This window comes from Myodes glareolus, unplaced genomic scaffold, assembly GCF_982192425.1.
Source record: "Myodes glareolus unplaced genomic scaffold, mMyoGla1.1 HAP1_SCAFFOLD_62, whole genome shotgun sequence".
NCBI classification, from domain to species: domain Eukaryota; kingdom Metazoa; phylum Chordata; class Mammalia; order Rodentia; family Cricetidae; genus Myodes; species Myodes glareolus.
This window is the reverse complement of record NW_028263229.1, coordinates 1,015,216-1,025,600: the sequence shown is the minus strand read 5'-3', so window position 1 is coordinate 1,025,600 and position 10,385 is coordinate 1,015,216. Positions and strand designations below refer to the sequence as shown.

Sequence of the window (10,385 nt, the reverse complement as noted above, 5' to 3'; positions counted from 1 at the left end):
TGGTGGGAGGCATGTATTTAGCACAGGATCACTAGTCTGTGGTTGCTGGGACAGAGACTAAGAAGAATATTTGCTTGTGTGTGTGAGTGTGTGTGTGTGTGTGTGTGTGTGTGTGTGTGTCACAGAACCTGTCCAGTCCAATGCCCCTCTCACAGCCTTGGCTGGGAAGTGGCTATTGGCAAGCATTTCACCACTGAGCAACACTACCAGGAAGTGGCTGTTGATTGGCTGTGCACAAAGGTGAAAAGAGACCAGACCAGGACTGAACAGAAGTGGGGCCTGTTCATGCCAAGGCAGGTCATCCACCTAAGAAGACCAGAGCTTTGGACCAGAATGATGTTGTAGATATTGAGTAGCTGGAAGCAGGGGACCAGAAGGGGCCAGGGAAGCCATCAGAGGTCCTGGTGTTAGGACTGTCACCAGTTGGTACATCATGATATGGTCTGAGCTCCACCATACCATACTGGTGCTTTCCTTTCCCCCCACCATGGTGCCATCTTGGTTTCCACCTGTCCAGGTGGGTTTGTGGTCAGGGGTTTTGCTGTCTTCTGTACATTTACCTCAGATAGGCCTATGTTTCATCTTGCGCTAATTCTCAATCTGTTCTAAAACAAGGTGGAGGTTCATGCTTGGTGTGGCATGTGGAGTGGCTAGTTTTCTGTGCCACACGGTAAATGACCACACTCTTACTCATTTGATAAATACACACTTGTCATCTTAGTTCCTGGGGCTGAGACGTTTGTGTGGCTGAGCCTCTCCCAGATGACAGTCAGGGTGTGGCCATGTGATGTTCTCTCCTCTGAGGCCTGGTGACAAAGAACACACTTCCCAGTTCATTTGAGTTGCTGGCAGAACTCATTTGCCTGTAGTTGTAAGAGCAAGGGCCCAGCTTGTCACAGGACATCCTCTGTTCCTATAGGCTCCTGCTTTCTCATCATCCAGCAGGTCTGTGGCTGCTGTTTATGACATGGTTTACAACCTTGGGAATGGCATCTCTGCCACAGGAGCCACTCACACTCAAGGTATGAACCATCACTCAAAGATCACCTTGAGGACACATCACCTTCTGAAAGACTATCTTTCCTTCACTGACCAGTATGAGCACTTTTGTACAAAATCAATTAACCAGACAAGTGTGCACCCATTTCTAATCCACTCACTTGTATAGCTATCTGTTAACCAAGAACATGTGGTCCTGATTACTAGTTCTAGACTAGGCATCTAACAAACTTAAAATCAGGTAATGTGAGTCTTCCTTTGTTGTTGTTGCTTTTTGATGGGTTTGTGATTGGGGCTAACCCTGTAGCCAGCCCAGGCAGGGCCCCAAGTCAAGAGCCTCCTGTTTCTACCTCCATTGTGTAACTTACAGTTTAACCCTTTGCCAACCTGCAAGAAAAGATTCCTTCAATCATGCAGGCTTAGGGAACAGTAGTTTTCAGAGATTGGGTCTTGCCCTCATCCTGGGTTGAGACCTCCTTCTTTGAGCTTGGAGCTTGTCTTCAGAAGTTCTGTGAGGCCCTAATGGGGTGGGAGCTACTCCTGGGCTCTAGACTGTTCACCTAAATGATCAGGCATCTGGAGAATAAACAGCAACTCACTTCCTGGTGCTGGGCCTGACTCTGTGAAGATCTGGGTGCCCTGTAGAAATCTGCTCTGCCCTGGTTAGGTTGAAAGGGCATCTGCTCCCGCAACCAGCAACTGAGTTTCTCACAGAGATGTTTTATAGCCAGCAGTGCTTCCTGCCATCAGGAGTCAGAAATCCTGGTCAAGTAAGTGGCCAAAATCACTGCCCACGAGGACAGGCCTTGTACACTGGTCTCAACCAAGTGTCCCTGTGCCTCTGTGCCTGTCTTGCATGCTGCCAAAATCCACGGCTAAAGCAAACGGCAGTGATTTTGCCCCAGGGTCACAGAGGCAGCAGTGCTGACACCCTTACATGTGTCACATTCTGAGGCAGTGGCACCCACAAAGGGAAAGAGTGAGTCCAATGGAATCTCAAACCTGGAGCTAGGATTGGGGTGTCCTTGACCAAAGAAAACATGACTTGTGAGTGACAGGCAAGGGACTTGTACTGTTGGTGACCTGGTTATTTTCCAGTGATCAGAAGACACCTCTGGGCTCTGGAAGCAGGAGGATCTACTCTGGACTGAAGGTAGCAACTACAGAGCTTGGGAGGACAGCGGGAGAACAAGCTTGCTGGCTGGGGCTCAGAGAGTGTGCCATAAATGGATCTGAAATGTAAGCTTGCTGGATGATTCTTTAAGGTTCCAAGTTAAAAATATAAAACCATAAATGCATGAGTGGATGGTGTTGGGGCTCAATACCACATTCAAATACTTAATGCATAATAGGCACAACACAGTCTTCTTTTTGTTCATTTTCTTTAGTCTGCCAAATGGGCACTGGCTCGAAACTCTAATATAATACCCCTTTTCCTGGGAGCTGTGGTGTTGGCTTTCTATAGATAGGCTCTCCGGAGGTCCTTCCTGGAACTGCCTGGGTGAGAAAACCAAGCCCTATGGAAGGTAAGTGCCACTTGGCCGTAGACCTGGAGTCCTGCCCAGGGAACTTACAGCCTGCCTTGATTGTACTCTGCCTTATTCTTTTCTTTTTAGGTTCCTTGATAGCCCTGTAGGAGCCAGAAAAGACTTTTAAAGGCCTATAAGAGAACCAAGCTCATGGATATCATGACAGAAGTGAGAAATGAGAGGTGGAGGGAACTCTGGCAGTTGACAGTCTTTCCTTCTGGGTGTCACTAATGTAAAATGTTGGGTTTTGACAATTTGGCAAGATGCGTGCTTATGAGCAGTATTCTTTCCCATATGTCAATTACGTGTCCACAGAGTTTACCAAAGAGAAAGGAACTCACCCACACTGATATTCGGGCTTTGGGATGATAAAAAGTGTTTTTTGTTTTGTCTTGACTCACTTTCTTTCTTACTCTCTCTGTCCCGAAAAAACCTTCATTGGTTTTGTGTGTGTGTGTGTGTGTGTGTGTGTGTGTGTGAGAGAGAGAGAGAGAGAGAGAGAGAGAGAGAGAGAGGGAGAGGGAGAGGGAGAGAGAGAGGAGAATGGATCCCAATGCCTGTGTATGCTATCCAACAAATACACACCATTTAGGTTCACTTTCAAACTCTCACACACAGGAATCATGTATTTTCCAGATCAGCAGGGGTTTCAGACTGGCCAACCATGCTATGCACAAATGGAGACTGGTGACTGGTGACAGTTCTTGCAGGAGTGATGACTCATCTCAGGGGGCTTGGAAAATGCATTTGTTATCTAGTTAGAGGCACCATTGGGCTACCACATACCACTGACAGGTCAAGCCACTGAGGATACTTTCCTGGAACTCATGAGTGCACATTGTGGAAGCTACCCTGGCACTAACCCTCTACACATGATGTAATAGAGACGGCTTAGAAGGAAACTAAGGCCATACTCCTATTCCTACGTCAGATGTCTCTGAGGTGAAAAATAGGGACCTGGAAGAGCTGGCTTTTCAAACAGCAGAGCTCAGAGCCTGCTGACTTTTCACAGGCAGCCGCCTAAAGAAGGAAAGCAAGCCATAGCCAGATCCTCTTGTCCTGATCTCTCCAGCCTTGGAGTGTGTGAGCTCTTTGAATCTCCCTCATGATGCCCCTTTCCTTGCTGGTACAGATCTCTTAGGCAGTGCCTACCTTGCCTAGTCTGATTCCTTCCCACATGTCCCATCCACATTTCCCTTCCCTAGACTCCCAAGGGGTTACACACCACAGATGTTTTGGCCTAGCTATTCGTGGAGGTGGCTGACATCATGGCAAGACTGATGGCTGACTATGAACACCTGGCTATGGCTTCTGGAACATTCAGCAGGTACAGAATACAAGTGTTACAGCTCCAGAGGGAAAGGTACACTGACTTGTTGGGAAGTAAGACTATACCTGCAAGTGTTACAGATATGAGGGAACAGTATCCTGCCTTGTTGGAAAGTTAGGCTATACCTACAGCAGTGAAGGGAGGTATCCTTGACACCTACAGCTGTGAGAAAAAAGGTATCCTGACTTGTTGGGAAGTCAGGCTATACCTAAATCTGGGGTATGGTGAGGCATGGTCTCCCCATCAGATGTAGAGATCCTGCAGCTCTCTTAGAGAGCACTGGTACAGCTGAGCTCTGCTCCACCCTTCCAAGGGAGCTTCCCAGCAGAAGTTTACAGCACAAATTATAATTATTCTTAATAAATAAAGTCCAGAGTCACATATTAGGAGGTGAAAGCTGAAAGGTCAGAACATTGCTACCAGTCACTAAAGAGATGTTTTACCTCTACCAATGTTCAAACAAAAGGGGCAATCCTGTCCTCAGACTGTCTCCTCAGACTGTCCTGAGATCTGTCCCTTCCCAGCCTACATTCTTCTCTCCTCCCAGCTGTATCCCTCCTGTCTCCACCTCCCTGTGCTGGGATTAAAGACATGTGATCATAAGTGCTAGAGTCACCTTTGTCTGTGGTCTATTTCTCTTTCAGACAGATTCAATCTTGTGTATCCCTGAGTGGCCTTGAACTCACAGAGATCCATCTGCCGCTGTCTCCTGAGTTCTGGGATTAGTGTGTGCCACCACTGCCTGACCTATAGGGGCTTAGCTCTGCACTCTGATCTTCAGGCAAGCTTTATTGGTTAAAACACAAACTAAGTATCTCTACAGAAGTATCCATTTCTTCTGCTCTGCTCCCCTAGGGGAACATCTCAGTAGAGGTATTCATTTCTTCTCAGCTCTGGCCCAAGATATTACTTTTGCTTTCCTGCCAAAAAGGAAACACCTGCAGGAATGCAGCAGTCTCCTCTGGATACAGTGAAAAGTTGTTACTCACCTGGCCTGAGAACTGTTTCTGCTCAGCTTACTCTTCTGGTTACTACAGACCAGGGTCACTATGAGGTGATAGATAGGCAGTGCTGGCTGAGCATGGGGAGGACAACAAGCCTTCCACACATAGCAGCAACATGCTATCCCTCTACAGATGTCAGTACCAAGCCTTCCAGAGAGGCTGGGTTTACTTTCTCAGGGTCACACAGCACTAGGTGTGTCAGACCAGGGCCCACATACTCCCTTAGGGTCATTCTGACTGCCTCCTTCCTTCCTCCAGTACCATCTCTGTGTTTTCTTTGGGGTAGAAGGGATTCAGGGAACAGATAAAGCATGCATATGCAGAGTGGAGGTGGTATTAGAGCTGTTTTCTGTAGGTGTCCAACCCTTCTCAGAGGACCCAAGTGACTTGCTGGTATAGCCTCTATGGATGGGGAAGCTGTGGATACACAACCTTGTTTTCAGCTCCTGTAGGCCACTCAGGAAGATCCTTTTTCCTGCTGCCTGTTTGGGTGGTTGCAACTTGAGCCTGATCAGGAGCCAGACATGTGGCAGAGCAGTACAGGTCTGGTTCCTCTGCTGGGAGCAATAAGGAAGGGTCTGACTCAGGTCTGGGTTCCAGACTGTGTGTTTGAGTGGGGCTAGCTGGAGCCCAGGAGAGAGACAGCAAGCAAAACCCTGCAGCATAAAGTCCTGTGATTTGCACCAAAAGTCACCAAACAGAAGGAGGCAGGAGGGACAAGTCCAGCCCCTGGGATACATCTCTGGCACTGGCTGAAGGACTCTGGCTCAGCTGCTTCCCCAGAAGTCACCCCTGGTCCTGACAGCACCATATGTCTAGACAATGAAAACCTGAGCTGCTTTTGGTTCTCAAAACCAGTGGAGCAAAGCATGGTGGGTCTCACCTGTAACTCCAACACTTAGAAGGCTGAGGCAGGAGAACTGCTATGAATTCAAGGACAGCCTGGACAACAGGATGAAGAGTGTATAAAAGCAAACAAACAAAAGCATAGACTCCTGCTGAGCATGGTAGCACAACCTGTCATCCCAGTGCCCAGAAGGCTGACACAGAAGCAAAAGGACAGTGTTTCAAGTCAGCATTTCCAGCCCAGACTAAACTATTTAGCATAACTTTGTTAAAACCAAATCAAACAACTAATGTGCTTCCTCTCTCCTCCCACAGTAACAGTACTGGGCATATTTCTCAGCATAGAACAGTGGAGGCAGCCTCCTTCCATGAGGTGGAAGAGGGGTAGGGCAGCAGGAAACCTGGTGGGGGTGGGGCTCTCTTGAGCAGGACACAGAATGGCATGCTGACACACAGACTAGGTATTCATCTTAGTGGGCTATTTGCACAAGACTTTGAGACCTTCCTAAACATCAAGCGATCTGTCAAGCTCTGCTAAGGGCAGTGAGGTGCTTCACTCTACATAGACACCTAATCTCAAGGAATTAACTAACATGAAACTGCTTCAGCAACAGGACACACTTAGAGGATACTGATCCTCGTTACACCTGAGGAAGGTTTCCTTGACAAAGTGAGTTCAGAACTCTGGGCCAGTCTCTTGCTCATGTTTTCCCCCATGGCAGAAAATGGTGCTAATGGCTATGGGTAGGTCACCACATGGCTCCCTCCACAATGGGGAAAATCTCTGAGAAAGACTGGTGGGTGTAGTCTAAGCCAACTGTCTGCTTTTGACGGTCGCATCTGGTCAGGATACCAGATCTGGGCAACTTGACCAGAATAGCATGTGCTGAATCCCCTAGGGAAGTGGGACAGAGCAAAGAAGGCAAGCTAACCCTCCCTGTAATAGCTATTACATTAACAATGAAACAGTAACCAGTGACTTCCAAGGCAACTCCCATGTGGTGGACAGAAGCCAAGTTTGCACAGTGGGGAGTGAAAATGTACAAAGGTAGATTAAAGCATCAGCAACAAAATGCAGGGTGTTTTAACCTCAGGGATTAAAGGTAACAGAAAAGTGCTAATGCCAGTGAACAGTGCAACTAATGGACCAGCTGAGATGGCTCAGAATGTTGAGCATGGGCAGCATTGGAAGAGATGTGAGAGGCAGGCTAGGACCTGGGTGAGCATGGTGCAGAGGGCACAGGGTCTGCAGCAGTTGCCCCTACCAGGGGGAGGGACTAGGTACTTGGCAGTGGCAAGCAGGGGTGGAATCCTCTTTCTTGCTTTACATATTCACAAGCCTGCGCAAACGCATCTCCATCCTGTCTCACAGCAAGCCCCAGTAACATAGTTGAGTCTTCCAAACATGGTGCCACCACACTGGACCAGGACAGCTATGGCAGTACATGCACACACACAGTGGCTGGAATTCCATCAGCTACACTATAATTTCAACCTCTGTAAGCATCAAACACCTTGACCAATGACCAAAATGATCAACCTCAGCCATTCTGACCACCTCACCCAAATGTCAGGATACACAGGAGACAGAGGCAGTCCACATAGGGAGGAATTCCAAGATACCCCAAGTTCACTGTGGAGGCACTGAGGGATGGAGGTTAAGCATCTACAAACACCTAGCAGCAACAAATCTTGGGATGAGATAGAGAAGCAGGTTCCTTCAGTGGTTGGATAACTATAACTTTGGGCTTTGGATGCTACACCTAAATGTGATGAATTTCATAGAGAATCTAGAATCATATTTTACATTGTAATCTTCACAGTAATTAATACCTCTTGATTTCCTCCAACTTTTGTTCCCTCCTATATGGGGAAGGGGACACAGGCAGGTATCTCAGAAACAATACTAAGAACAACAGACTTACACAACACAAAGTCAGCCTGCCTGTAGAGTCTTGAAATGCTCATGCTTCTTCCTACCTGTCAGCATCAGGATGTGGCCACTGTGCTCTATAGAGCACCCCCACTCTCCTGGTTCCCAGGAATGCTGGACTGGTACTGAGAAGGCCAGGAGGTCCTGGGGACAGCTCCATCTTGGCATCTTTGCTCTGCTCCAAAGCTGGGGCACAAGGCTGTAGTGGGTCTACTACTGGACCTTGCAAAGTCTTTGTTTTCTACTTTCACTGCCTGCAGGTCTCAAAAGCCCAAGTGACAGATGACAACAGCTCCCCAGCATGTTGCATTATCAGTGAATTCAGGAGAACATGACTGAAGTACAAGTGTGACCGCCTAGAAATCTCTGTATTCATCTCCTAATCAAATAAAACCAAGATACATACATGGTGACAGCATCCTGTGATCTACATAGTCCCTGCACCACAGAGAACAAACCAGCATCATGTCCTCAGTTACTAACTGATGGACCAGGAGAAAGACACAATCCACAGGGCAGTGGAATTGACTGTGAGGGCTGAGAGACAGCATGGATGGAAAACAAAGCTCTGTAAAGGTCTAGGTGAGAGTCAAGATGCTAAGAATGACTAGGACATGTTTCACAGAGACAGAACTCAAGCTACACTGAGAAGAGACGATACTGAGATAACTGGTTCTAAAACACCCGGGAAGAGCAGTTCGAGACCTCTAAAAAGACAAAATAGAGAAACAGCGGGGCGTTGAGACCCCTTCTGAAACTGCTAATGCTATTTATTGGTTTGGGTCATCCTTGAGAATAGAAAACTTTTTGGCAAAGTTGTACAAACTCCACATGGGTTCCTCCCCATATTTCTGGGCTGTGGACTCATGCTGATCACAGTAAGGAGTTCCTCAGCAGACTCTCCAACCCTACTTCACTCACCTTCTGAGGTGACAGTAGCTGTGAAATCAGGTGGGGAACATGGCGGCCTCAGTTGGGTAGGGCTTTAGGGAGCTCGGCCAATCAGGGAGTATGCTGGGACTCAGTTCCCTTCTTTGTCCAGCGGTGAGAAAGAAGGATGGGACTGAATGAACTGAGACTTGTCACCCTCTTCTGAGTCTGACTTTGTCTTGTCACTGACTACAGCCAGGCACCAAGTGCCATCTAGTGGCTCCACTTCTCCACTCTCACGGGTGGCCTGCTGAGAAGACCCAGAAGAGTGGAGCAGGTCAGATTCAAGGAGGAAGGCAGGGGAGCACACACCAAGTTAGTGAATAGAACAGATCATCTCAAGAAAATATACTTTAAGAGGGCTTGCTTACCTTAAGGAAGCAACTTCTTTTTTTATTTTTTAATTTTATTTAGAAAGGTCAACCATATTCATTTGTTCATCTTTCTTCAGTTTTAAGGAAAATAGTTTTAAAAATATAAAGTTGTAAATACACTCAAAAGTAACTGCTATTAAACAGTTCTGAACAGGCAGAAAATGTACTTTTCTTTTACAGAAAATGTTAAATCTGTAATAGCAGCATAATTTATATATAGAAAAAAGCTGGCTTTGAAAATCCAGACTTTTGTATACATAAAACACATCCTTTTATTTTCATAAGCAGAGCAGCACTGCACACTCTAGAAGGTTTCTTTCGCTATGGTACTCCACAGTAGGCAGCTCTCTCTGGTCCCCATCAGCAGTGAGTTCTCAGCCCAGCCTTCAGTCCAATACCAGGGCAGAAAGGGCATTCAGGTCTTTCATGTATGGATGAGCTACCAGGGTCTGGTTGATCTTCAGCTTTTGCTCAAGGTCAGGGAAGGTCTTCAGCAGTGCCTCCCTCAGGTCGCTGGTCTCTGTGGAAGATCTCTGCGCTGGCATGAGAAAGTTCTGCTGTATACTGGGAACAGTGGCCAGGGGTGTGAAGTGGGGCTGCTGAGGAAACCAAGAGCCTGAAGAGGCTCCCTAGCAACAGGATGGAGGCTGGTGGCTGGTGTTGGTTACTTTGGTCGTGGGGCTCCAGAAGTCAGGGTCGAATGAGCTCACATTTGGAGGGACTTGAGTAGCAGCTGCATGTGTCTATAGATGAAGTGACCATGGTGAGATCGGCAGTGAGAAACCCTGTAAAGCACATATGGCTAACACTGAGGATCTAGATGCTAGGTAGTTCCATGTTTTCTGAAGGCCAGAGAGCCAAGGGGATGTAAAATCAGCCCCCAAAGAGTGGCCTACAGGGCACCTGGCACCATTTCCAGACCAATGAGGGAACAAGAACCCCTGGGATGAACTGTCCCTCCCCAGCCTACTGTCTGAGGGTGGGCCACAGTGGTTGATTCTGCAATGTTCCTGCTCTTCTGGAGGGCTTTATTCTAGGCAGTATCAGCTGACTGGTCAAAGAGGCAACTCCAAGAGGCTCCTGGAATCCCTGTCTCCAGTGAGGTCTGGATGGGGCATGTGTACTCTCAATGCATATGCACATGTTGTTGCATATGCATCCAGGGGACACCTGTCCTGCTTAGAAACTCTTGTCGATTTAGCTTAGAAACTTCTGTAGCTGAGAACTGGGGCTAATAGTGCCATCAACATCAGAGGCTTGACAACCTGCAAATGCTACATTAACATTAGTGGTATCGACTCAAGAAAGAGTGATGGCTAGTGGTCACCAAGCGCTTTGAAGATGACACTAGGTGAGAGGAAAAATGGCCAGCAGGGCTGATCCTGCCACCAGGCTACTGAAGGAATGGAACAGGTAGCAAAGAATTCACCTCTAGCATGA

The 10,385-nt window shown here is 47.5% G+C and overlaps 1 long non-coding RNA gene across 1 annotated transcript; it reads left to right on the top strand.

The window, feature by feature from the left end:
* The first annotated feature begins 2,212 nt into the window (after positions 1–2,212).
* On the top strand, positions 2,213–2,924 carry LOC148117108 (uncharacterized). The gene is made up of 2 exons (XR_015737172.1): positions 2,213–2,525; positions 2,616–2,924. It is a non-coding gene; the product is annotated as an uncharacterized LOC148117108 (long non-coding RNA).
* Positions 2,925–10,385: the final 7,461 nt, after the last annotated feature.